We start from the raw sequence: 24,226 nt of genomic DNA, 5'->3' as shown, positions 1-24,226 counted from the left end.
ATGTATTTTCATGGCTGAGTATATTATGAGACACTTGGAATGATTATACTCGCCTATTAATTAGTTTTTTGAAATTTTTAGATAATAATGGCAAGTTAGATATTGGAATACAGTTATTTACATGAGTGTACCCTTTTATGTATTGTGGTAACTTGCTATCTTAAGCATTGTTGAGAAAATTTTAGTTTCTAATGATTTATTGAACAAAAAACAGCACATGTGCTTTTTTTTGTACATTAGTGGTGGTAAATCAGCTATGTTTCCTCCCTTGATTTTTTAGTGAATTGATTGTCGAAGTTCCCTCAGTGAGATTACTTGGAGCTATTTACAGAGTTTGATAAATTTTCAGCAAGGTAATCATTTAGTAAACTGGCTGTTTCAGCAAGCTAGGTGTGTGGTTCAATAAATTAGTTAGGACAATATCTCTGGCTCTGGTCAGTTTTCGACAGCCTAGTAGGATTTGGGAGAGTTTTCCAGGTCTTTTTCACACTGCCTTTTAGCATTATATGGTTCTTTAAACTTTATTATTAGATTAGTTATTACTGATGTATAGTTTTTAGTCTCCTCTTTTGTTATTTACCACAGGCTGTACTGTTTATTATAGTTAGGTTTTTTATCAATGGACCTAAGCATGGTATTCTTTCGCCAAGGTCTATCTAGTGTCTTTGTTGTGGTCTGCAGTTTCCTCAATAAACGGATGGCTAATTAAGACATACACCGCACAAAACCTTGCCTGAGAAACACCAGCGTTGAAGCTAAACTCATGAGACATTCTCTCGTTATCTCAGAGAGACCAGTATCCTAAAAGACAGCAGCACTCTAACGTTGAATCCTCTCAGAAGTTCTGTTGATGAGCTATCAACACTGAAGGGTTGAAGCCAATCACATTAGAGGCTCAGAAATTATCACATGAAAAAGCAGTATTCATGTTATCCCCAGTTTTTCCATAAGTAAGCTAAATTGGAGCCTACCGAAGCAAAATCAAACCACAAATTTTCTCTAAGATCCACCAGCGTTTAAGATTTAAGGAAGTTTTAGTTCGGTTTTGTGTACATGAAATAGAAAATTTTCACAATGGTCTTGAGGACACACATAAGTAGATCAGAAAACATTATGTAAATATAACCTAAGATAACCAAATAAAATCAAACACTGACTTATTTCTGATCAGAAAACATTCTCCAGTTATTTCACAGAAGCCAGTTTGACTAATAAAATTAGCAGATTAATATTTACAACCAAGGTTAGAATGTGAGGAAAGCAGGTCAGGACTAAAAGTGTAAAGTTGACCAGAAGATTCATTCTCCAGTTCTCTGACCTCTTTAAGGGGGCGGGGGAGGGTGCTCCTTGTGGTAAATAGGCTATTGGTCTGAGGAATTGGGCCTTTCGGTCCTCTTCCTCACACCAAACCTAATTACCCTCCAATCTTCCCTCCCCTTTCCCATCCTCCCTAACCCCCTTTCCCATTCCTCCTCCTTTTCCCATCCCTTCCCTCTCCCTTTCCTGTTTTCAGCCTTTCGGGTCCTTCCCTCAGGCATTCTAGTTTCTAGGTAGGGGGAAGGGTACCGTGGTCCATCTGATTCTGCTTAAGTACTTGGTGGTGGTGTAGTTTGCCGTGGAATCTGGATCGTCTGGGGATATCCCGACCCCTCTCCGGTCTCCCTGGAGAAGGCTTTCGGTGTCTTTCGAGTGATGAGTGTATCTCTGGAGACTGCCTGTCGGATTCCGGAAGGTGGTAGCCGAAGGAAGTATGCCTTGTGACCGGTATCCGACCGCCCTCCCTTTTGTCCAGGGAGGTTGCTCGGTAGATGTGAGATTGCTATCCTGGATTGCTGGTGTAGTGGTGGGAAGGGTAGGATATGCCGCATATGCACTGCTAGCTGCACTGAGGTCCTGTTGAGCGCGGAGGGGGAGTTACTGCCCTTTTATTCCTCCTAGGAACTACTACTCTACGTTACTCCCCCCCCTTTTTTTTTCTTTTTTTCTTTTCTGGAAAAAGGAAAAAGTGACCTAACCATTGAGTCCCAGATCCATGAAACCGGCTCCTCCTGGGGCCTTTCTGCTGCAGCACCCTCTTACAACCCTACTTCGTTATAGGACCATTCTTTTGATCTTTCTAATGGCCCGGTACCTTTTGCGTGTGACACTGTGTCGCACGCTCCTAGTGCCGAGGTTCTGCCTGAATCTTTTAATACATCCGACCTCCGCACTTCTTTAGCCATTCTTCCGGCTTATCCCTCTACGGTGCGATGATTTTCAGATTGCCCACCCATCTCTGGACGGATCACCTCCGGTCCCACACCAAAAACGACCATGACAATTAACAGACGACACTGCTACAATTACCTCTCACTCTTCCCAGAAAAGACCAACACGACACTCGCTCTCCTTACTACATTTCAAAGTACACAATGGACTAAGTTTTTCACTGTACAACCGACTATCTTTCTGATCATACTATCACCAAGGCACTCCTGCGCCATGTTAGTCAAAATATTTCATTTCATGCTCTTAGAAGTGGTGCACGCAATCGTCACGGTACCAAATGCTGGCTGGGCTCACAATCTTTTCCGTCTTACCTCCATAGACGATATTCCTGTCACGATTCGAAAACACATTTCTCTGAATTCTTGCAGTGGTACCCTAATTCTGCCTCATATCATTGTTCAACGTGATTTCCGGTCACGTCATGCCAACATACTGGAATAACTCGAGCTCCATGACCTTCCAATTCTCAAAGTGAACACTTATGTACTACCTGCCTGCGGGCGGAGATGCTACCCGTGCAATGTAGCTCGCTTAAAGTTTGTCGTGAGCTTCCGTCCTCAGTCTGTATGCGGGACACCGTTTACAAATCCGAGAGTTGATCCCTACACCACAACATTGTAGTTGTAGAAATTGCTGGCATTTTGGCCATCCATCGAAATATTGCAGGTCCGTGGCAGAGTGCCCAGTCTGTGGTGCTGCCGACCATACCAATACATCTTGCAGCTTACCTTCCTCTTGCCTTAATTGTAATGAGACTCATTCAGCTTATCCTTGTCGTTGCCAAGGTCACCTGAAAGAACGAGAAATCCGTTGTCTGAAAGAGAAAGAAGGCTTCACTTACCCCATGACAGTCTCTCGTCTCCGCCTCCAAGGGAGGCTTCCACGACTTTCTTATTCTCAAGTTACTAGACTCCCTCCAACTTCGGTGGTACCTACTTCCACAATCTCTTCTGTGGTCACAACTTCCACAGTCACCTCTGTTTCTAACTCTTTTGCAATTCTGGCCTCCGAGGTCCCTACCTTGTCGCCTCAAACTGTCCTTATGTTAGGTAAAAGGACACAAGTGCAACTAATGTGACATTTTATTGTGGCAACCTGTGTCCTTTTACCTAACATATTGTGGGTAATTTTATCAACATAAATAAATACTATTCTTCAGTCATCTTCTCGTTCGAATGTATCTATGTCCGTAAGACCTTCCACAGCTACACCTTCCATTCACCTTTCCACTTCTCCAAAGTTCAGATCACCCCAAAGTTCAAATCTCCTCTAACCCCTCCTTCACTTATCCTTCCCAAACATTTTACCTTCCTAGTCTCTGTACGAAGTACTTCACCTCTTACGGCAACTGTTACGGGTGTGGAGGATCATTCTCCCCCTCATACAGAAGGGAACTCCTGTCCCCTCCCAAGTTCCTTCCTCTCCTGTCCCCTCCCAAGTTCCTTCCTCTCCTGTCCCCTCCCAAGTTTCTTCCTCTCCTGTCCCCTCCCAAGTTCCTTCCTCTCCTGTCCCCTCCCAAGTTCCTTCCTCTCCTGTCCCCTCCCAAGCTTCTTCCTCTCCTGTCCCCTCCCAAGTTTCTTCCTCTCCTCTCCCCTCCCAAGTTTCTTCCTCTCCTGTCCCCTCCCAAGTTTCTTCCTCTCCTGTCCCCTCCCAAGTTTCTTCCTCTCCTGTCCCCTCCCAAGTTTCTTCCTCTCCTCTCCCCTCCCAAGTTTCTTCCTCTCCTGTCCCCTCCCAAGTTTCTTCCTCTCCTGTCCCCTCCCAAGTTTCTTCCTCTCCTCTCCCCTCCCAAGTTTCTTCCTCTCCTCTCCCCTCCCAAGTTTCTTCCTCTCCTGTCCCCTCCCAAGTTTCTTCCTCTCCTCTCCCCTCCCAAGTTTCTTCCTCTCCTGTCCCCTCCCAAGTTTCTTCCTCTCCTCTCCCCTCCCAAGTTTCTTCCTCTCCTGTCCCCTCTCAAGTTTCTTCCTCTCCTCTCCCCTCCCAAGTTTCTTCCTCTCCTGTCCCCTCCCAAGTTTCTTCCTCTCCTGTCCCCTCCCAAGTTTCTTCCTCTCTTCTCCCCTCCCAAGTTTCTTCCTCTCCTCTCCCCTCCCAAGTTTCTTCCTCTCCTGTCCCCTCCCAAGTTTCTTCCTCTCCTCTCCCCTCCCAAGTTTCTTCCTCTCCTGTCCCCTCCCAAGTTTCTTCCTCTCCTGTCCCCTCCCAAGTTTCTTCCTCTCCTCTCCCCTCCCAAGTTTCTTCCTCTCCTGTCCCCTCCCAAGTTTCTTCCTCTCCTGTCCCCTCCCAAGTTTCTTCCTCTCCTGTCCCCTCCCAAGTTTCTTCCTCTCCTGTCCCCTCCCAAGTTTCTTCCTCTCCTCTCCCCTCCCAAGTTTCTTCCTCTCCTGTCCCCTCCCAAGTTTCTTCCTCTCCTCTCCCCTCCCAAGTTTCTTCCTCTCCTGTCCCCTCCCAAGTTCCTTCCTCTCCTGTCCCCTCCCAAGTTTCTTCCTCTCCTGTCCCCTCCCAAGTTACTTCCTCTCGTCTCCCCGCCCAAGTTCCTTCCTCTCCTGTCCCCTCCCAAGTTTCTTCCTCTCCTCTCCCCTCCCAAGTTTCTTCCTCTCCTGTCCCCTCCCAAGTTCCTTCCTCTCCTGTCCCCTCCCAAGTTCCTTCCTCTCCTGTCCCCTCCCAAGTTTCTTCCTCTCCTGTCCCCTCCCAAGTTTCTTCCTCTCCTGTCCCCTCCCAAGTTTCTTCCTCTCCTGTCCCCTCCCAAGTTTCTTCCTCTCCTGTCCCCTCCCAAGTTTCTTCCTCTCCTCTCCCCTCCCAAGTTTCTTCCTCTCCTGTCCCCTCCCAAGTTTCTTCCTCTCCTCTCCCCTCCCAAGTTTCTTCCTCTCCTGTCCCCTCCCAAGTTTCTTCCTCTCCTCTCCCCTCCCAAGTTCCTTCCTCTCCTGTCCCCTCCCAAGTTTCTTCCTCTCCTCTCCCCTCCCAAGTTTCTTCCTCTCCTGTCCCCTCCCAAGTTCCTTCCTCTCCTGTCCCCTCCCAAGTTTCTTCCTCTCCTGTCCCCTCCCAAGTTCCTTCCTCTCCTGTCCCCTCCCAAGTTCCTTCCTCTCCTGTCCCCTCCCAAGTTTCTTCCTCTCCTCTCCCCTCCCAAGTTTCTTCCTCTCCTGTCCCCTCCCAAGTTCCTTCCTCTCCTGTCCCCTCCCAAGTTCCTTCCTCTCCTGTCCTCTCCCAAGTTTCTTCCTCTCCTCTCCCCTCCCAAGTTTCTTCCTCTCCTGTCCCCTCCCAAGTTTCTTCCTCTCCTGTCCCCTCCCAAGTTTCTTCCTCTCCTGTCCCCTCCCAAGTTCCTTCCTCTCCTGTCCCCTCCCAAGTTTCTTCCTCTCCTATCCTCTCCCAAGTTTCTTCCTCTCCTGTCCCCTCCCAAGTTTCTTCCTCTCCTGTCCCCTCCCAAGTTTCTTCCTCTCCTGTCCCCTCCCAAGTTTCTTCCTCTCCTGTCCTCTCCCAAGTTTCTTCCTCTCCTGTCCCCTCCCAAGTTTCTTCCTCTCCTGTCCCCTCCCAAGTTTCTTCCTCTCCTGTCCCCTCCCAAGTTTCTTCCTCTCCTGTCCCCTCCCAAGTTTCTTCCTCTCCTGTCCCCTCCCAAGTTCCTTCCTCTCCTGTCCCGTCCCAAGTTCCTTCCTCTCCTGTCCCCTCCCAAGTTTCTTCCTCTCCTGTCCCCTCCCAAGTTTCTTCCTCTCCTGTCCTCTCCCAAGTTTCTTCCTCTCCTGTCCCCTCCCAAGTTTCTTCCTCTCCTGTCCTCTCCCAAGTTTCTTCCTCTCCTGTCCCCTCCCAAGTTCCTTCCTCTCCTGTCCCCTCCCAAGTTCCTTCCTCTCCTGTCCCCTCCCAAGTTTCTTCCTCTCCTGTCCCCTCCCAAGTTTCTTCCTCTCCTGTCCCCTCCCAAGTTTCTTCCTCTCCTGTCCCCTCCCAAGTTTCTTCCTCTCCTGTCCCCTCCCAAGTTCCTTCCTCTCCTGTCCCCTCCCAAGTTTCTTCCTCTCCTGTCCCCTCCCAAGTTCCTTCCTCTCCTGTCCCCTCCCAAGTTTCTTCCTCTCCTCTCCCCTCCCAAGTTTCTTCCTCTCCTGTCCCCTCCCAAGTTCCTTCCTCTCCTGTCCCCTCCCAAGTTTCTTCCTCTCCTGTCCCCTCCCAAGTTCCTTCCTCTCCTGTCCCCTCCCAAGTTTCTTCCTCTCCTGTCCCCTCCCAAGTTCCTTCCTCTCCTGTCCCCTCCCAAGTTTCTTCCTCTCCTGTCCCCTCCCAAGTTCCTTCCTCTCCTGTCCCCTCCCAAGTTTCTTCCTCTCCTGTCCCCTCCCAAGTTCCTTCCTCTCCTGTCCCCTCCCAAGTTTCTTCCTCTCCTCTCCCCTCCCAAGTTTCTTCCTCTCCTGTCCCCTCCCAAGTTCCTTCCTCTCCTGTCCCCTCCCAAGTTTCTTCCTCTCCTGTCCCCTCCCAAGTTCCTTCCTCTCCTGTCCCCTCCCAAGTTTCTTCCTCTCCTGTCCCCTCCCAAGTTTCTTCCTCTCCTGTCCCCTCCCAAGTTCCTTCCTCTCCTGTCCCCTCCCAAGTTTCTTCCTCTCCTGTCCCCTCCCAAGTTCCTTCCTCTCCTGTCCCCTCCCAAGTTTCTTCCTCTCCTGTCCCCTCCCAAGTTTCTTCCTCTCCTGTCCCCTCCCAAGTTCCTTCCTCTCCTGTCCCCTCCCAAGTTTCTTCCTCTCCTGTCCCCTCCCAAGTTTCTTCCTCTCCTGTCCCCTCCCAAGTTTCTTCCTCTCCTGTCCCCTCCCAAGTTCCTTCCTCTCCTGTCCCCTCCCAAGTTTCTTCCTCTCCTGTCCCCTCCCAAGTTTCTTCCTCTCCTGTCCCCTCCCAAGTTCCTTCCTCTCCTGTCCCCTCCCAAGTTTCTTCCTCTCCTGTCCCCTCCCAAGTTTCTTCCTCTCCTGTCCCCTCCCAAGTTCCTTCCTCTCCTCTTCCCTCCCAAGTTTCTTCCTCTCCTGTCCCCTCCCAAGTTCCTTCCTCTCCTGTCCCCTCCCAAGTTTCTTCCTCTCCTGTCCCCTCCCAAGTTTCTTCCTCTCCTGTCCCCTCCCAAGTTTCTTCCTCTCCTCTCCCCTCCCAAGTTTCTTCCTCTCCTGTCCCCTCCCAAGTTTCTTCCTCTCCTGTCCCCTCCCAAGTTTCTTCCTCTCCTGTCCCCTCCCAAGTTTCTTCCTCTCCCCTCCCAAGTTTCTTCCTCTCCTCTCCCCTCCCAAGTTTCTTCCTCTCCTCTCCCCTCCCAAGTTTCTTCCTCTCCTCTCCCCTCCCAAGTTTCTTCCTCTCCTGTCCCCTCCCAAGTTTCTTCCTCTCCTCTCCCCTCCCAAGTTTCTTCCTCTCCTCTCCCCTCCCAAGTTTCTTCCTCTCCTGTCCCCTCCCAAGTTTCTTCCTCTCCTGTCCCCTCCCAAGTTTCTTCCTCTCCTCTCCCCTCCCAAGTTTCTTCCTCTCCTCTCCCCTCCCAAGTTTCTTCCTCTCCTGTCCCCTCCCAAGTTTCTTCCTCTCCTGTCCCCTCCCAAGTTTCTTCCTCTCCTGTCCCCTCCCAAGTTTCTTCCTCTCCTGTCCCCTCCCAAGTTTCTTCCTCTCCTCTCCCCTCCCAAGTTTCTTCCTCTCCTCTCCCCTCCCAAGTTTCTTCCTCCCCCCCCCTTCCAAGTTTCTTCCTCTCCTCTCCCCTCCCAAGTTTCTTCCTCTCCTGTCCCCTCCCAAGTTTCTTCCTCTCCTCTCCCCTCCCAAGTTTCTTCCTCTCCTCTCCCCTCCCAAGTTTCTTCCTCTCCTCTCCCCTCCCAAGTTTCTTCCTCTCCTGTCCCCTCCCAAGTTTCTTCCTCTCCTCTCCCCTCCCAAGTTTCTTCCTCTCCTGTCCCCTCCCAAGTTTCTTCCTCTCCTCTCCCCTCCCAAGTTTCTTCCTCTCCTGTCCCCTCCCAAGTTTCTTCCTCTCCTGTCCCCTCCCAAGTTTCTTCCTCTCCTCTCCCCTCCCAAGTTTCTTCCTCTCCTCTCCCCTCCCAAGTTTCTTCCTCTCCTGTCCCCTCCCAAGTTTCTTCCTCTCCTGTCCCCTCCCAAGTTTCTTCCTCTCCTGTCCCCTCCCAAGTTTCTTCCTCTCCTGTCCCCTCCCAAGTTTCTTCCTCTCCTCTCCCCTCCCAAGTTTCTTCCTCTCCTCTCCCCTCCCAAGTTTCTTCCTCTCCTCTCCCCTCCCAAGTTTCTTCCTCTCCTCTCCCCTCCCAAGTTTCTTCCTCTCCTGTCCCCTCCCAAGTTTCTTCCTCTCCTCTCCCCTCCCAAGTTTCTTCCTCTCCTCTCCCCTCCCAAGTTTCTTCCTCTCCTGTCCCCTCCCAAGTTTCTTCCTCTCCTCTCCCCTCCCAAGTTTCTTCCTCTCCTCTCCCCTCCCAAGTTTCTTCCTCTCCTGTCCCCTCCCAAGTTTCTTCCTCTCCTGTCCCCTCCCAAGTTTCTTCCTCTCCTCTCCCCTCCCAAGTTTCTTCCTCTCCTCTCCCCTCCCAAGTTTCTTCCTCTCCTGTCCCCTCCCAAGTTTCTTCCTCTCCTGTCCCCTCCCAAGTTTCTTCCTCTCCTGTCCCCTCCCAAGTTTCTTCCTCTCCTGTCCCCTCCCAAGTTTCTTCCTCTCCTCTCCCCTCCCAAGTTTCTTCCTCTCCTCTCCCCTCCCAAGTTTCTTCCTCTCCTCTCCCCTCCCAAGTTTCTTCCTCTCCTCTCCCCTCCCAAGTTTCTTCCTCTCCTGTCCCCTCCCAAGTTTCTTCCTCTCCTCTCCCCTCCCAAGTTTCTTCCTCTCCTCTCCCCTCCCAAGTTTCTTCCTCTCCTGTCCCCTCCCAAGTTTCTTCCTCTCCTCTCCCCTCCCAAGTTTCTTCCTCTCCTCTCCCCTCCCAAGTTTCTTCCTCTCCTCTCCCCTCCCAAGTTTCTTCCTCTCCTCTCCCCTCCCAAGTTTCTTCCTCTCCTCTCCCCTCCCAAGTTTCTTCCTCTCCTCTCCCCTCCCAAGTTTCTTCCTCTCCTGTCCCCTCCCAAGTTTCTTCCTCTCCTCTCCCCTCCCAAGTTTCTTCCTCTCCTCTTCCCTCCCAAGTTTCTTCCTCTCCTCTCCCCTCCCAAGTTTCTTCCTCTCCTCTCCCCTCCCAAGTTTCTTCCTCTCCTCTCCCCTCCCAAGTTTCTTCCTCTCCTGTCCCCTCCCAAGTTTCTTCCTCTCCTCTCCCCTCCCAAGTTTCTTCCTCTCCTCTCCCCTCCCAAGTTTCTTCCTCTCCTGTCCCCTCCCAAGTTTCTTCCTCTCCTGTCCCCTCCCAAGTTTCTTCCTCTCCTCTCCCCTCCCAAGTTTCTTCCTCTCCTCTCCCCTCCCAAGTTTCTTCCTCTCCTCTCCCCTCCCAAGTTTCTTCCTCTCCTCTCCCCTCCCAAGTTTCTTCCTCTCCTCTCCCCTCCCAAGTTTCTTCCTCTCCTGTCCCCTCCCAAGTTTCTTCCTCTCCTGTCCCCTCCCAAGTTTCTTCCTCTCCTCTCCCCTCCCAAGTTTCTTCCTCTCCTGTCCCCTCCCAAGTTTCTTCCTCTCCTGTCCCCTCCCAAGTTTCTTCCTCTCCTCTCCCCTCCCAAGTTTCTTCCTCTCCTGTCCCCTCCCAAGTTCCTTCGTCTCCTCTCCCCTCCCAAGTTTCTTCCCAAGTTAACTAACTTCTCTTCCTCCCCTCTTTGATAACTTTCATCGTCTTTGCGATCTTTACCCACCCTCCTCCTCCTGTCCCTGATGTCGAACAATCTGCAGCTTCCTTGTCCTCCGAGACGCTTGAAGCTATCTCCGAAAATATTGAGGAGACAAAACCAATGATGGACACCGATCCACCTCCCATCACTCCTCTTCCTCACTTTTCTATACTACGTAAACTATCTTCGCAACGTTCCAGTCCTTCGCTGCGTACTCGTCTTCAGTTACCTCCACATGTCGACTTTACCAACCCTCCAACTGCTTCATGTTACCAGTATACTCCTTTTCGTAAATCATGACTTATTTACAGCGGAATATTCGAGGCGTCAGGGGTAACTGGGATGAGCTTCAGGTGTTGCTTTTTCAGTTTTTTCCTGTTTTTGTCTGATTACAAGAACCTAAATTACGCTCCGCTGTTATCCATCCCGTCTCAGGCTGTATTTCATTGTATTCATCGGATTCTTTTCCCGATGGATGTTTTAATGAAAATGCACTTCTTCTACGAACAGGTATACCATAGCATCAGATGTTTATTCATACTTCATACTGAGCCCCGCATAGACTTGAACAAGTAGTATACAGTCTGCTCTTTGTATCTTCCTCTATCTCGAGCTTTATCTATTCCTGATGTTGCATTTCTGATTTATTGCTTACCATCATTTCTATTCATATTAGATGATGCTTCAGCATTTACATCCATGAGCCCTTACACTCCTCTTACGTCTCTTCAGTCTTATTTGGTCTCAAGGAGTTCTTCCCCAGCTGTGGGACTCTGCCATTGTTCTGCCTTTTCGTAAACCAGGTATTTCGGGACATGATACCTCACACTATCGTCTCATTGCTCTTACCAGTGCAGTTTGCTAGGTGATGGAACGTCTTGTAAATAGACGTTTGATGTGGTATTTAGAGACACGTAATAGTCTCTTCCCTCGTCAATATAGCTGTACTATTGACCCTTTACTCCACTTTGATACGTATGTCTATAAGGCCTTTGCTAGTAACCATTCCGTTATTGCAGTCTTGAAAGACATATGACACTACTTGGAGATATAACATCTTGGCCCAAGCTCACTCCTTAGGCCTCCGAGGCAATCTGCCATTTTTCCTTAACAACTTTTTATCTGAGAGAGATTTCCGCGTCTGAGTTAACAATCTGCTTTCCCCGGACTTTGTCCAAGCTGAAGGTGTTTCTCAGGGATGTGGGATGTGTTCTGAGCACCACACTGTTTCTCCTTGCTATAAATGATCTATCATCAGTTCTTCCATCTAATATTTGGTTATCACTGCAGGCGTTGACTGTCGCTTAGTAACAGCCTCTCTCCAGAATGCTGTCAGTCATGTTTCCCATTGGGCCACTACTCATGGTTTTAAATTTTGTAGTGCAAAATCACACCAAATCACTTTCACGAGACGTTCTATCGTCCCTGATACTCCACTGTACCTGTATGGCTCACATATCTCTGAACGTCATACGGTCAGATTTCTCGGCCTTCTGTTTGATTGCCGGTTGTTCTGGAAACCTCGCATTACCTCCCTGAAAGCAACTTGCCATAGCCGGCTGAACCTCCTTAAAACCCTCTCCCATCTTTCATGGGGGCGGATCGTCGAACTCCCCTTCGGCTGCATTCAGCCCTAGCTTTATCGAAACTAGATTATCGCGACCAGATATATTCAGCGGCCTTTCCTGCAGCTCTTTCTAAACTTGATCCCATCCATCATCAGAAAATACGTTTACGTTGGAATGTTTTTCGCTCTTCACCTGTCGAAAGCCTATATGCAGAGGCGAATGTTCTATTCTTCAACGATCGCCGTGATACTCATTACCTCCGCTATTATGTCCGCTCTCATGACCTTCACGATCCTTCTACATACAGGATAGTAACGGACGTTAACACAGATCCATCATATGTTCACTGCCCCTGTTTACTCCATCCCTTTCTCTTCGTCTTCGTTTGCTCTTGTCTTCTCTTCAGTTGCCGCCTTTATATGTTGATCTAGTACCAAACTTTTCTCTTCCTCCCTGGGAGGTTCCGGCAGTTCGTGTATGTTCCTCCCCCACCACTTCCGGTATCATACTTATGCCGCCGCAGCGTTCACTGATGGTTCTAAATCCTCTGATGGTGTCGGATTTCAACAGTGTTCCCGGACAGCATTGTGTGAGGACATTTGTTAGAATTGGCTAGCATTTTTACAGCTGAATTGTATGCACTTCTCGTTGCAATTATCAGTATTGCATCTGTGCCTACCTCAACATTTGTAATCGTCTCGGATTCCTTCAGTGCTTAGCAGGCTATTATTTTTTTTCTCCCTCCATCCCCTACTTATTCGCATATAACTTTGGTTGCGCCGCATTACCAGCAAAAATAAATAAATCTTTTTCTGTTGGATCCCTGGTGATGTTGGTGCTTAGGGCAATGAGCAGGCAGACTGCGCCTTCGCTGGCCAGTAAAGGCGCTTCACGTGATTGTATTTCCTTGAACCTCCTCCTCCTTTCTGCAACATTGCGAGGTCCTGATGTGTTGATTGCAGCACGACAGGCCTAGAGCTATCATTTAACTTCCCCCCCCCGTGGTTGTTTTGCATCTTATATCGCCTGTTCGCGATACTTGCATACTCATTGAACAATATGCGGGTTATACGACACATACACCAGTAAACACTGATGCCGTTCACAAGTCGTAGACTCTAATATATTTAACGTAATGACGGTAGAATTATCGACAATATATTAGCTCAAATAATACATGTCCAACTAATGTAACATTTATGGCAACGTTTCGCTCTCAAGGATCTTTGTTAAGCTCCTCGAGAGCGAAACTTTGCAAAAACTCAAATGTCACATTGCACGTGTGTTCTTCGACTTACTATTTTATATATAAAATCGGCAGGATTTTGCCTACACGCTTGAGATTTATTCTCCGCCGTGGTCAAACGTTAGAGGCCAAGCAGCAGAGGCTTTTGGAAGTTATCGGTGCCATTGCAGGATGCTGGGAATCGCTCTTGCAACTTTTATCATGGGGAGCACCTGCAACATGGCAGCTGTTCCATGAATTCTGACATAGTTAATCTGTGCACCAGCGTTGAAAAAAAAAATTGAAGGCTGTTCCACAAGACTGTCGTAGTAGAAGAAGTATAACCGAAGACCTGAAGGATGGGGAAAATGACTCAGGCAATTGCTTAGACTCTCTTTCAGGGATACCCAATTAAGGCATTCCCTGTAGGGATACCCAATAAATGTATTCCCTTTAGGGATACCCAATTAAGGTATTCCTTTCAGGGATACCCAATTAAGGCATTCCCTGTAGGGATACCCAATAAATGTATTCCCTTCAGGGATACCCAATTAAGGTATTCCTTTCAGGGATACCCAATTAAGGCATTCCCTGTAGGGATACCCAATAAATGTATTCCCTTCAGGGATACCCAATTAAGGTATTCCTTTCAGGGATACCCAATTAAGGCATTCCCTGTAGGGATACCCAATAAATGTATTCCCTTCAGGGATACCCAATTAAGGTATTCCTTTCAGGGATACCCAATTAAGGCATTCCCTGTAGGGATACCCAATAAATGTATTCCCTTCAGGGATACCCAATTAAGGTATTCCTTTCAGGGATACCCAATTAAGGCATTCCCTTCAGGGATACCCAATTAAGGCATTCCCTTCAGGTATACCCAATTAAAGCATACCCTTCAGTGGACCCAATTAAAGTATTCCCTTCAGGGATACCTAATTAAGGTATTCCCTTCAGGGATACCCAATTAAGGTATTCCCTTAAGGAATACCCAATTAAGAGGGAGGCAGACTAGCATTCTGGAAGGTAACTATGATTATATGAGAGAATCTTTGTATTGTTGTAAACTTGTCAGCTGGAGTAGTGTGTCCGTCATCCATGTTGTGGGAGGAATTGTAAGGTGGGAGGAAGGGAGGGAGGAAAGATAGAAGGAGGGACGGAAGAAAGGATCAAGGAAGGAAGGGAGGAAGGAACTAAAGGTGAAAGGAGGGAGGGAATGAAGAGAGGGAAAGGTAATAAGGAAGGCAGGAAAGAAGGAAGGAATGAAGTGAGGGAAGGGAACCAAGTTAGTATATATATCTATGAGTATCACTGGGTCTCCAGGCTGGCTGGGTCACTGGGTCTCCAGGCTGGCTGGGTCACTGGGTCTCCAGGCTGGCTGGGTCACTGCGTCTCCAGGCTGGCTGGGTCACTGGGTCTCCAGGCTGGCTGGGTCACTGGGTCTCCAGGCTGGCTGGGTCACTGGGTCTCCAGGCTGGCTGGGTCACTGGGTCTCCAGGCTGGCTGGGTCACTGGGTCTCCAGGCTGGCTGGGTCACTGGGTCTCCAGGCTGGCTGGGTCACTGGGTCTCCAGGCTGGCTGGGTCACTGGGTCTCCAGGCTGGCTGGGTCACTGGGTCTCCAGGCTGGCTGGGTCACTGGGTCTCCAGGCTGGCTGGGTCACTGGGTCTCCAGGCTGGCTGGGTCACTGGGTCTCCAGGCTGGCTGGGTCACTGGGTCTCCAGGCTGGCTGGGTCACTGCGTCTCCAGGCTGGCTGGGTCACTGGGTCTCCAGGCTGGCTGGGTCACTGCGTCTCCAGGCTGGCTGGGCACTGGGTCTCCAGGCTGGCTGGGTCACTGCGTCTCCAGGCTGGCTGGGTCACTGGGTCTCCAGGCTGGCTGGGTCACTGCGTCTCCAGGCTGGCTGGGTCACTGGGTCTCCTGGCTGACTGGGTCTCCAGGCTGGCTGGGTCACTGAGTCTCCAGGCTGGTTGGGTCACTGGGTCTCCAGGCTGGCTGGGTCACTGGGTCTCCAGGCTGGCTGGGTCACTGGGTCTCCAGGCTAGCTGGGTCACTGGGTCTCCAGGCTGGCTGGGTCACTGGGCCTCCAGGCTGGCTGGGTCACTGCGTCTCCAGGCTGGCTGGGTCACTAGATCTCCAGGCTGGCTGGGTTACTGGGTCCCCAGGCTGGCTGGGTCACTGGGTCTCCAGGCTAGCTGAGTCACTGGGTCTCCAGGTTGGCTGGGTCACTGCGTCTCCAGGCTGGCTGAGTCACTGGATCTCCAGGCTGGCTGGATCACTGGGTCTCCAGGCTGGCTGGGTCACTGCGTCTCCAGGTTGGCTGGGTCACTGGGTCTCCAGGCTGGCTGGGTCACTGGGTCTCCAGACTGGCTGGATCACTGGGTCTCCAGACTGGCTTGATCACTGGGTCTCCAGACTGGCTGGATCACTGGGTCTCCAGACTGGCTGGGTTACTGGGTCTCGAGGCTGGCTGAGTCACTGGGTTTCCAGGCTGGCTGGGTCACTGGTCTCCAGACTGGCTGGATCACTGGGTCTCCAGACTGGCTTGATCACTGGGTCTCCAGACTGGCTGGATCACTGGGTCTCCAGACTGGCTGGATCACTGGGTGTCCAGACTGGCTGGATCACTGGATCTCCAGACTGGCTGGATCACTGGGTCTCCAGGCTGGCTGGATCACTTAATGGCCTCCCAGCAACAAATTCCCAAGCAAGTGTTATTTATAATCCTGTACCATCAAACAGCGACTGCATCCTGCATGTATCCTGCATGCATCCTGCATGTATCCTGCATGCATCCTGGATGATGTTTTATCCTCGGTTTGATGGTACAAATACTCAGACATGCTGCTAATGGCTTATGATGTACCAGTGATCAAAGGAACTCTCTGCAAGCTTTATATTTCAACAACTTTTACACGGGTTACACTGTAGCTGGAATATCAGGCTTGTGTCTTGTGGAAGATGTTGTGTGTGTATTGAGAAGTGGTGGGGGTGGGAGGTGACGAGGTGGAGTGGGGTGGTGGGGAAGGAGGAGAATGAGAGTGGAGTGGGGTGGGGAAGATGAAGGAGAGTTGGGTGGGGGAAGAATAAGAGAGAGGAGTGGAGTGGGGGAAGAATGAGAGTGTGGAGTGTGGTGGGGGAAGAACGAGAGAGTGGAGTGGGAAAGAGGGGGGGGGGGTTAAAGTTATCACGAGATTTAATTTCCAAACAGTAACATCCTGTTGAGGCAAAAGTCGTCATGTTTGCCTCCGTCTGCGTCACAGCCGACATCAGTGCCACATCCCAGAGGTGGCACTCTTACCATGGCAAGACCACGCCAGGTTGGCACGCCCTCCCTTCTCATGGGGGATAGGGTCATGGTGCCCCCCCCCCCCCCGCCCTGGTCTGGGCCATGCCAGAGTAACACTGGTGCTCTTGATTGTGAAGGCTTCATATGGTAATTCTGAAGTTGTGACCAGCATACCTTACACTGCTGGACCTACTGTATGTAGACACACACACACACACACACACACACACACACACACACACACACACACACACACAGCAAATGTAGTCCCAAGTTTAAAAAAAAGAAGAGACAGACGCACATCATTAAATTACAGTTCAGTGTCACTGACATGTATGCAGTCATGGAGAAGATTATCAGGAGAAGAGTGGTGGAGCACCTAGAAATGAATGAGATTATTTACGACAACCAGCACGGTTTCAGAGACTGAAAATAACGTGTCACAAACCTACTGGAGTTAACGGCAGATGGGAGAGGGACGGGTAGATTGCGTTTTCTTGGACTGTAAGAAGGCTTTTGAGACCCGCCTGGAGGACCAGGCAGGTATAACAGGGAAAGCACTGCAGTGGATCAGAGAATACTTGACGAGAAGGCACCAGCGAGTCATGGTACAGTATGAGGTGTCAGAATGGGCGCCTGTGACAAGCGGGGTTTCACAGGGGTCAGTCCTAGAACTGATGCTATTTCTGGCGTATGTGAACAACATGACAGAAACAGTAGACTCAGAAGTGTCCCTGTTTGCAAACGATGTGAAGATAATGAGGAAAATTCAGTTGGAGTAGGACAAGGCAGGACTACAGAGGGATCTGGACAGGTTGCAGGCCTGGTCCAGCAACTGGCTCCTATACTGGACCCTATACACCGAGTACGTCAGGCCCATATTGGAGTATGCAGCTCCAGTTTGGAACTCGTACCTGGCCAGGCACGTCAGGAAACGAGAGAAGGTGCGAAGGTTTGTAACGAGACTAGTTCCTGACCTAAGGGGCATGTCCTACGAGGAGAGGTTAAGGGAAATCGACCTGACGACCCTAGAGGACAGGAGAGATAAGGGGTACATGATAACGACATATAAAATACTGAGAGGAATCGACAAGGTGGACAGACAGAATGTTCCAGAGATGGGACACAGCAACAAGGGGTCACAGTTGAAAGTTGAAGATTCAGATGAGTCACAGGGATGTTAGGAAGTATTTCTCTAGTCACAGAGCTGTCAGGAAGTGGAATAGTCAGGAAAGACTATTCCACTTCCTGACAACTCTATTCCACTTCCTGGCAAAGAGGTAGTGGAAGCAGGATCCATATGTAACTTAAGAAGAGGTATGATAAAACTCACGGAGAAGGGAGAGAGTGCACCTAGTGGCGACCAGTGAAGAGGCGGAAGGCGGGACCAGGAGCTGTGACTCGACCTCTGCAACCACAAGTATGTGATTACACACACACACACGCACACAATTTTCAGAGGATAGGTGGGTATTTGAAGGGGAGAAGACGACCGATCAAGCTGATTCTCCAAGAGAAACCACAGTTGAAGGACTCGGCACAATACAAGAGGGTGTTCCTGGACCGAGACGGAACACAACAGAATGACAGCAGCTGAGGGAGAGGACACAAAAGCGAAAGGAGCTAGGAGGAGAGACAAGGACAGAATCAGCAGAGAACAACCAGAGCAGGCCAGAGCAACAAGAGCAAGCACACACACAACCATCCCCAGAACCCTGCAACCAATCACGCTGTCCCAACACAACAACCCACACCCACAGCTCCCACCCAACACTCAGCTATAGAATCCCACAGTACATTGTCAAGTCCCGCACCCACACAGACCCCCCAAAACACAGTGTTGGAGAGGAAATTGAAGGTATGGTACACCAACGCTGATGGAATAACAAATAAGTGGGAGGAGTGGCACGAGAGTCAAAGAGTCGTCACCGGACATCATAGCTCTCACAGAAACCAAGCTAACAGGTATGATAACAAATGCCATCTTTCCAACAGGATATCAGATCCCGAGGAAAGACAGAGGGGACAGAGGAGGTGGAGGAGTGACACTACTGGTCAAAAACCGATGGGAGTTTGATGAGCTGGAGAGAGGAGACAGTGGAGAAACAAGAGATTACATAGTAGGAGTGCTTCAGTCCGGAGGTCCCAAGGTGGTAATTGCAGTGATGTATAATCCACCACAGAAGAACGGGAGGCGGAGGCAAGAGTAAGATGAGAGTAATAGAGCGATGGTTGACACACTGGCTGAAGTGGTAAGAAGGGCTTATGCGAGCAGGGCAAAGCTACTGATCACGGGTGATTTCAACCACAAGGATATCAATTGGGAGAACTTGGAGCCACATGAGGGACAAGAAACGAGGAAAGCTTAGTTAATGTAGGTGGTACTGGAAACTTCATGTACCAATGCGTAAGGGACACTACCAGAGAGAGAGGAGGGGATGAACCAGCGAGACTGGACCTAGTTTTTATCTTGAGTAGTGCACATATTGAGGACATCACATATGAAAGACCCCTTGGGGCCAGGGATCATGTGGTTTTAATGTTCGAATGCACAGAAGAATTACAAGTGGAGGGGGGAACAGGAAGAGCCGGACGAACGAAGCCAAACTACAAGAAGGGGACTACGCAGGAATGAAGAACTTCCTGAACGGGGTTCAGTGGGACAGATAACTGGCAGGGAGTACACGAGATGATGGAATATGTGGCAACAATGTGCAAGGAAGCTGAGGAGAGGTTTGTACCCAAGGGTAACAGGAATAATGATAAAGCCAGGATGAGCCCATGGTTCACCCACAGGTGCAGGGAGGCCCAAACCAAGTGTGCTAGAGAATGGAAGAAGTATACAAGGCAAAGGACCCAGGAGAATAAGGAGGGCAGTCGTCGAGCCAGAAATGACTATGCACAGGTAAGAAGGGAGGCCCAACGACAGTATGAAAATGACATAGCAGGGAAAGCCAAATCTGACCCAAAGCTGTTGAACAGCCACATTAGGAAGAAAACAACAGTCAAAGACCAGGTAATCAGGCTAAGGAAGGAAGAAGGAGAGATCACAAGAAACGATTGCGAAGTATGTGAGGAACTCAACATGAGATTCAATAAAGTGTTCACAGAGGAGACAGAAGGGACTCCAGAAAGACGGAGATGTGGGGTACACCAACAAGTGTTGGACACAATACATACAACCGAGGAAGAAGTGAAGAGGCTTCTGAGCGAGCTAGACACCTCAAAAGCGATGAGGCCAGATAACATCTCTCCATGGGTCCTGAGAGAGGGTGCAGAGGCACTTTGTGTGCCCCTAACAACAATATTCAACACATCTATCGAGACAGGGAGATTACCTGAAGTATGGAAGACGGTAAATGTAGTCCTAATTTTTAAAAAAAGGGACAGACAAGAAGCGCTAAACTATACACCAGTGTTACTGACATGCATAGTATGCAAAGTCATGGAGAAGATCATCAGAAGAGTGGTGGAACACCTAGAAAGAAATGATCTTATCAACAACAGTCAACACAGTTTCAGGGATGGGAAATCCTGTGTCACAAACCTACTGGAGTTCTATGACAGGGTGACAGCAGTAAGACAAGAAAGAGAGGGGTGGGTAGATTGCATTTTCTTGGACTGTAAGAAGGCGTTTGGCACAGTTCCACACAAGAGATTAGTGATCCAGGCAGGGATAACAATGAAAGCACTGCAACGAATCAAAGAATATCTGTCGAGAAGACTACAGCGAGTCATGGTACGTGACGAGGTGTCAGAGTGGGCGCCTGTGACGAGCGGGGTTCCCCAGGGGTCAGTCCTAGGACCGGTGTTGTTTCTGATATGTGTGAACGATATGACGGAAGGAATAGACTCCGAAGTGTCCCTGTTTGCAGATGATGTGAAGTTGATGAGAAGAATCCAGTCGGACGAGGACCAGGCAGAACTACAAAGGGATCTCGACAAGACTGCAGGCCTGGTCCAGAAGTTGGCTTTTGGAGCTCAACCAAGTGCAAAGTCATGAAGATTGGGGAAGGGCAAAGAAGACTACAGACGGAGTATAGTCTAGAGAGCCAGAGACTACAAACCTTACTCAAGGAAAAGGATCTTGAGGTGAGTGTAACAACGGACACATCTGAGGCGCACATCAACCAAATAACTGCTGCAGTATACGGGCTCCTAGCAAACCTAAGAACAGCATTCCGACATCTCGATAAGGAATCGTTCAAGACCTTGTACACCGTGTACGTTAGGACAATATTGGAGTATGCATCATCAGTTTGGAACCCACACCTAGCACATACGGAAATTAGAGAAAGTGCAAAGGTTTGGAATAAGACTGGTCCCGGAGATAAGGGAAATGTTCTACGAGGAGTGGTTAAGGGAAATCGACCTGACGACACTGGAGGACAGGAGAGATAGGGGGGATATGATAACGACATATAAAATTCTGAGAGGAATTGACAAGGTGGATAGAGACAGGATGTTCCAGAGATGGGACACAGCAACAAGGGGTCACAGTTGGAAGTTGAAGATTCAGATGAATCACAGGGATGTTAGGAAGTATTTCTTCACTCACTGAGTTGTCAGGAAGTGGAATAGTCTGGAAAGGAAGGTGATGGAGGCAGAATCCATACATAGCTTTAAAAAGAGGTACGATGAAGTTCATGGAGCAGGAAGAGTGACCTAGTAGCGACCAGTGAAGAAGCGGGGTCAAGAACTGTGACTCGACCCCTGCAACCTCAACTAGGTGATTACACAGAGTAGAATAATCAACAACGTTTACTTTGAAGTTGATTTCATGATTTTCTTTTCCTTTCTTCTCCCTTTTTCCCCTTTTCTTGTTTTTCTTCCTTCAAAGTTTCGTTATTTTCCTCTCCCGATTGGCTTCATATTTTCGAAGTCGTGTATCATAATTACGGCAAGAGTCGTGCAACTATTGCCACGTGCAGGCGCCGTATGACCCAAGTTCAAGAACCCATTGCAAGGTTCCTCGAATGGTTCCCATAATTCGCAAAAAGCTTCAAAACGGCTTCAATCACATGAAAAAAAAAGGTTCTTCCTACTTTGAAGATGACGGAGAGTGTAAGCGAAATGCGCAGGTTAGTCGCCTGTATGTGTGTGTGTGTGTGTACTCACCTATTTGTACTCACCTATTTGTGGTTGCAGGGGTCGATTCATAGCTCCTGGCCCCGCCTCTTTACTGATTGCTACTAGGTCCTCTCTCTCCCTGCTCCATGAGCTTTATCATACCTCGCCTTAAAACTATGTATGGTTCCCGCCTCCACTACTTCACTTTCTAGACTATTCCACGACTTGACTACTCTATGACTGAAGAAATACTTCCTAACATCCCTTTGATTCATCTGAGTCTTCAACTTCCAATTGTGACCTCTTGTGTATGTGTCCCATCTCTGGAACATCCCGTCTTTGTCCACCGTGTCTATTCTGCGCAGTATTTTATATGTCGTTATCATGTCTCCCCTGACCCTCCTGGCCTCCAGTGTCGTCAGGCCGATTTCCCTCAACCTTTCTTCGTACGACAATCCCCGTAGCTCTGGGACTAGTCTTGTTGCAAACCTTTGCACTTTCTCTAATTTCTTGACGTGCTTGACTAGGTGTGGATTCCAAACTGGTGCTGCATACTCCAGTATGGGCCTGACGTAAATGGTATACAGTGTCTTGAACGACTCCTTATTGAGGTATCGGAACGCTATCCGTAGGTTTGCCAGGCGCCCGTATGCTGCAGCAGTTATCTGATTTATGTGCGCCTCAGGAGATATGCTCGGTGTTATACTCACCCCCAGATCTTTTTCCTTGAGTGAGGTTTGCAGTCTTTGGCCATCTAAACTATATTGTGTCTGCGGTCTTCTTTGCCCTTCCCCAATCTTCATGACTTTGCATTTGGCAGGGTTAAACTCAAGGAGCCAGTTTCTGGACCAGCCTTGTAGCCTGTCCAGGTCTCTTTGTAGTCCTGCCTGATCCTCATCCGATTTGATTCTTCTCATTAACTTCACATCATCTGCAAACAAGGACACTTCTGAGTCTATCCCTTCCGTTATGTCGTTCACATATACCAAGAACAGCACAGGTCCTAGGACTGACCCCTGTGTGTGTGTGTGTGTGTTTGTGTGTGTGTGTGTGTGTGTGTTAGTGTGTGTGTGTGTTTGTGTGTGTGTGTGTGTGTATGTGTGTGTATGTGTGTGTATGTGTGTGTGTGTGTGTGTGTGTGTGTGTGTGTGTGTGTGTGTGTGTATGTGTGTGTGTATTTGTGTGTGTGTGTATGTGTGTGTGTGTGTGTGTGTGTGCGTGTGTGTGTGTGTGTGTGTGTGTATGTGTGTGTGTGTGTGTGTGTGTGTGTGTGTGTGTGTGTGTACTCACCTATTTGTGGTTGCAGGGCTCTAGTCATAGCTCCTGGCCCCGCCTCTTCACTGATTGCTACTAGGTCCTGGTCCTCTCTCTCCCTGCTCCATGAGTTTTATCAAACCTCGTCTTAAAACTATGTATACTTCTGAATAGTCTCTAGGCTATTCCATTTCCTGACACTCTATGACTGAAGAAATACTTCCTAACATCCCTTTGATTCATAGGAGTCTTCAGCTTCCAATTGTGACCCTTTGTTTCTGTGTCCCATCTCTGGAACATTCTGTCTTTGTCCACCTTGTCTATTCCTCACAGTATTTTATATGTCGTTATTATGTCTCCCCTGACCCTCCCGTCCTCCAGTGCCGTAAGGCCGGTTTCCCTTAACTTTTCTTCGTAGGACAATCCCCTTAACTCTGGAACTAATCTTGTTGCAAACCTTTGCACTTTTTCTAATTTCTTGACGTGGATGACCAGGTGTGGATTCCAAAATGGTGCTGCGTGCTCCAATATGGCCTGACGTAAATGGTGTGCAGTCTTGAACGATTCCTTACTGAGGTATCGGAACGCTATTCTTAGGTTTACGAGACGCCCATACGCTGCTGTAGTTTTCTCATTAATGCGCGCCTCAGGAGATATGCTAGGTATTATACTCACCCCAAGATCTATTTCCTTGAGGTTTGCAGTCATTGGCCACCTAGACTATTCTCTGTCTGCGGTCTTCTTTACCCTTCCACGATCTCATGACTTTGCATCTGGCGGGGTTAAATTCGAGAACCCAGTTGCTGGACCAGATGTTCAGCCTGTCCAGGTCTCTTTGAAGTCCTGCCTGATCCTCGACCGATTTAATTCTCCTCATTAACTTCATATCATCTGCAAACAGGGACACTTCTGAGTCTATCCCTTCTGTTATATCATTCATATATAACAAAAACAGCACAGGCCCTAGGAGTGACCCCTGTGGAACCCCGCTCATCACAGGCGCCCACTCTGACACCTCGTCATGTACCGTGACTCGTTGTTACCTCCCTGTCAGGTATTCTCTGATCCATTGCAGTGCCTTTCCTGTTATGTGTGCCTGATCCTCTAGCTTTTGCAGGAACCTTTGTGATGAACTGTGTCGAAGGCCTTCTTGCAGTCCAAGAAAATGCAGTCTATCCACCCCTCTCTCTCGTGTCTCCTGTTACTTTGTCATAAAACTCAAGTAGGTTTGTGACACAGGATTTTCCCTCCCTGAAACCACGCTGGTTGTCGCTTATAAGCTTGTGTCTTTCTAGGTGCTCCACCACTCTCCTCCTGATGATCTTCTCCATGACTTTTCATAATATACACATCAGTGACACAGGTCTGTAGTTCAATGCCTTGTGTCTGTTTCCTTTCTTAATTCGCCATCTTCCATACCTGAGGTAGTTGCCCAGTTTCATTGGATGTTTTGAAAATTTTTGTTAATGGCACACACAGCATCTCTGCTCCCTCTCTAAGGACCCACGGAGAGATGTCTGGTCCCACCTCCTTTGGGGTATCAAGTTCACATAGCGTATTTCATCCAGCAATTGTTGGTGTATCTCCATATTCTGAATTCCAGGAGTCCTTCCTGTCTCTACTGTGAATTCTTCTTTAAAATTCATGTTGAGCTCCTCATATACCTCTTGATCGTTTCTTGTGAACTCCCCACCTTCCTTCTTCAGCCTGATTCCCTGGTCCTTGACTGTTGTTTACCTCCTGATGTGGCTGTACAACAGCTTCGGGTCAAACTTGACTTTTGATGCTATGTCTTTTTCGTATTGTCGCTGAGCCTCCCCTCTTATCTGTGCATATTCGTTTCTGACTCTTCGGCTAATCTCTTTATTTTCCTGGGTCTTTTCTT

The sequence above is a fragment of the Cherax quadricarinatus genome, chromosome 44, assembly GCF_038502225.1.
Source record: "Cherax quadricarinatus isolate ZL_2023a chromosome 44, ASM3850222v1, whole genome shotgun sequence".
NCBI lineage: Eukaryota > Metazoa > Arthropoda > Malacostraca > Decapoda > Parastacidae > Cherax > Cherax quadricarinatus.
The sequence above is the reverse complement of the archived record's forward strand: the minus strand, read 5'-3'. Positions refer to the sequence as shown.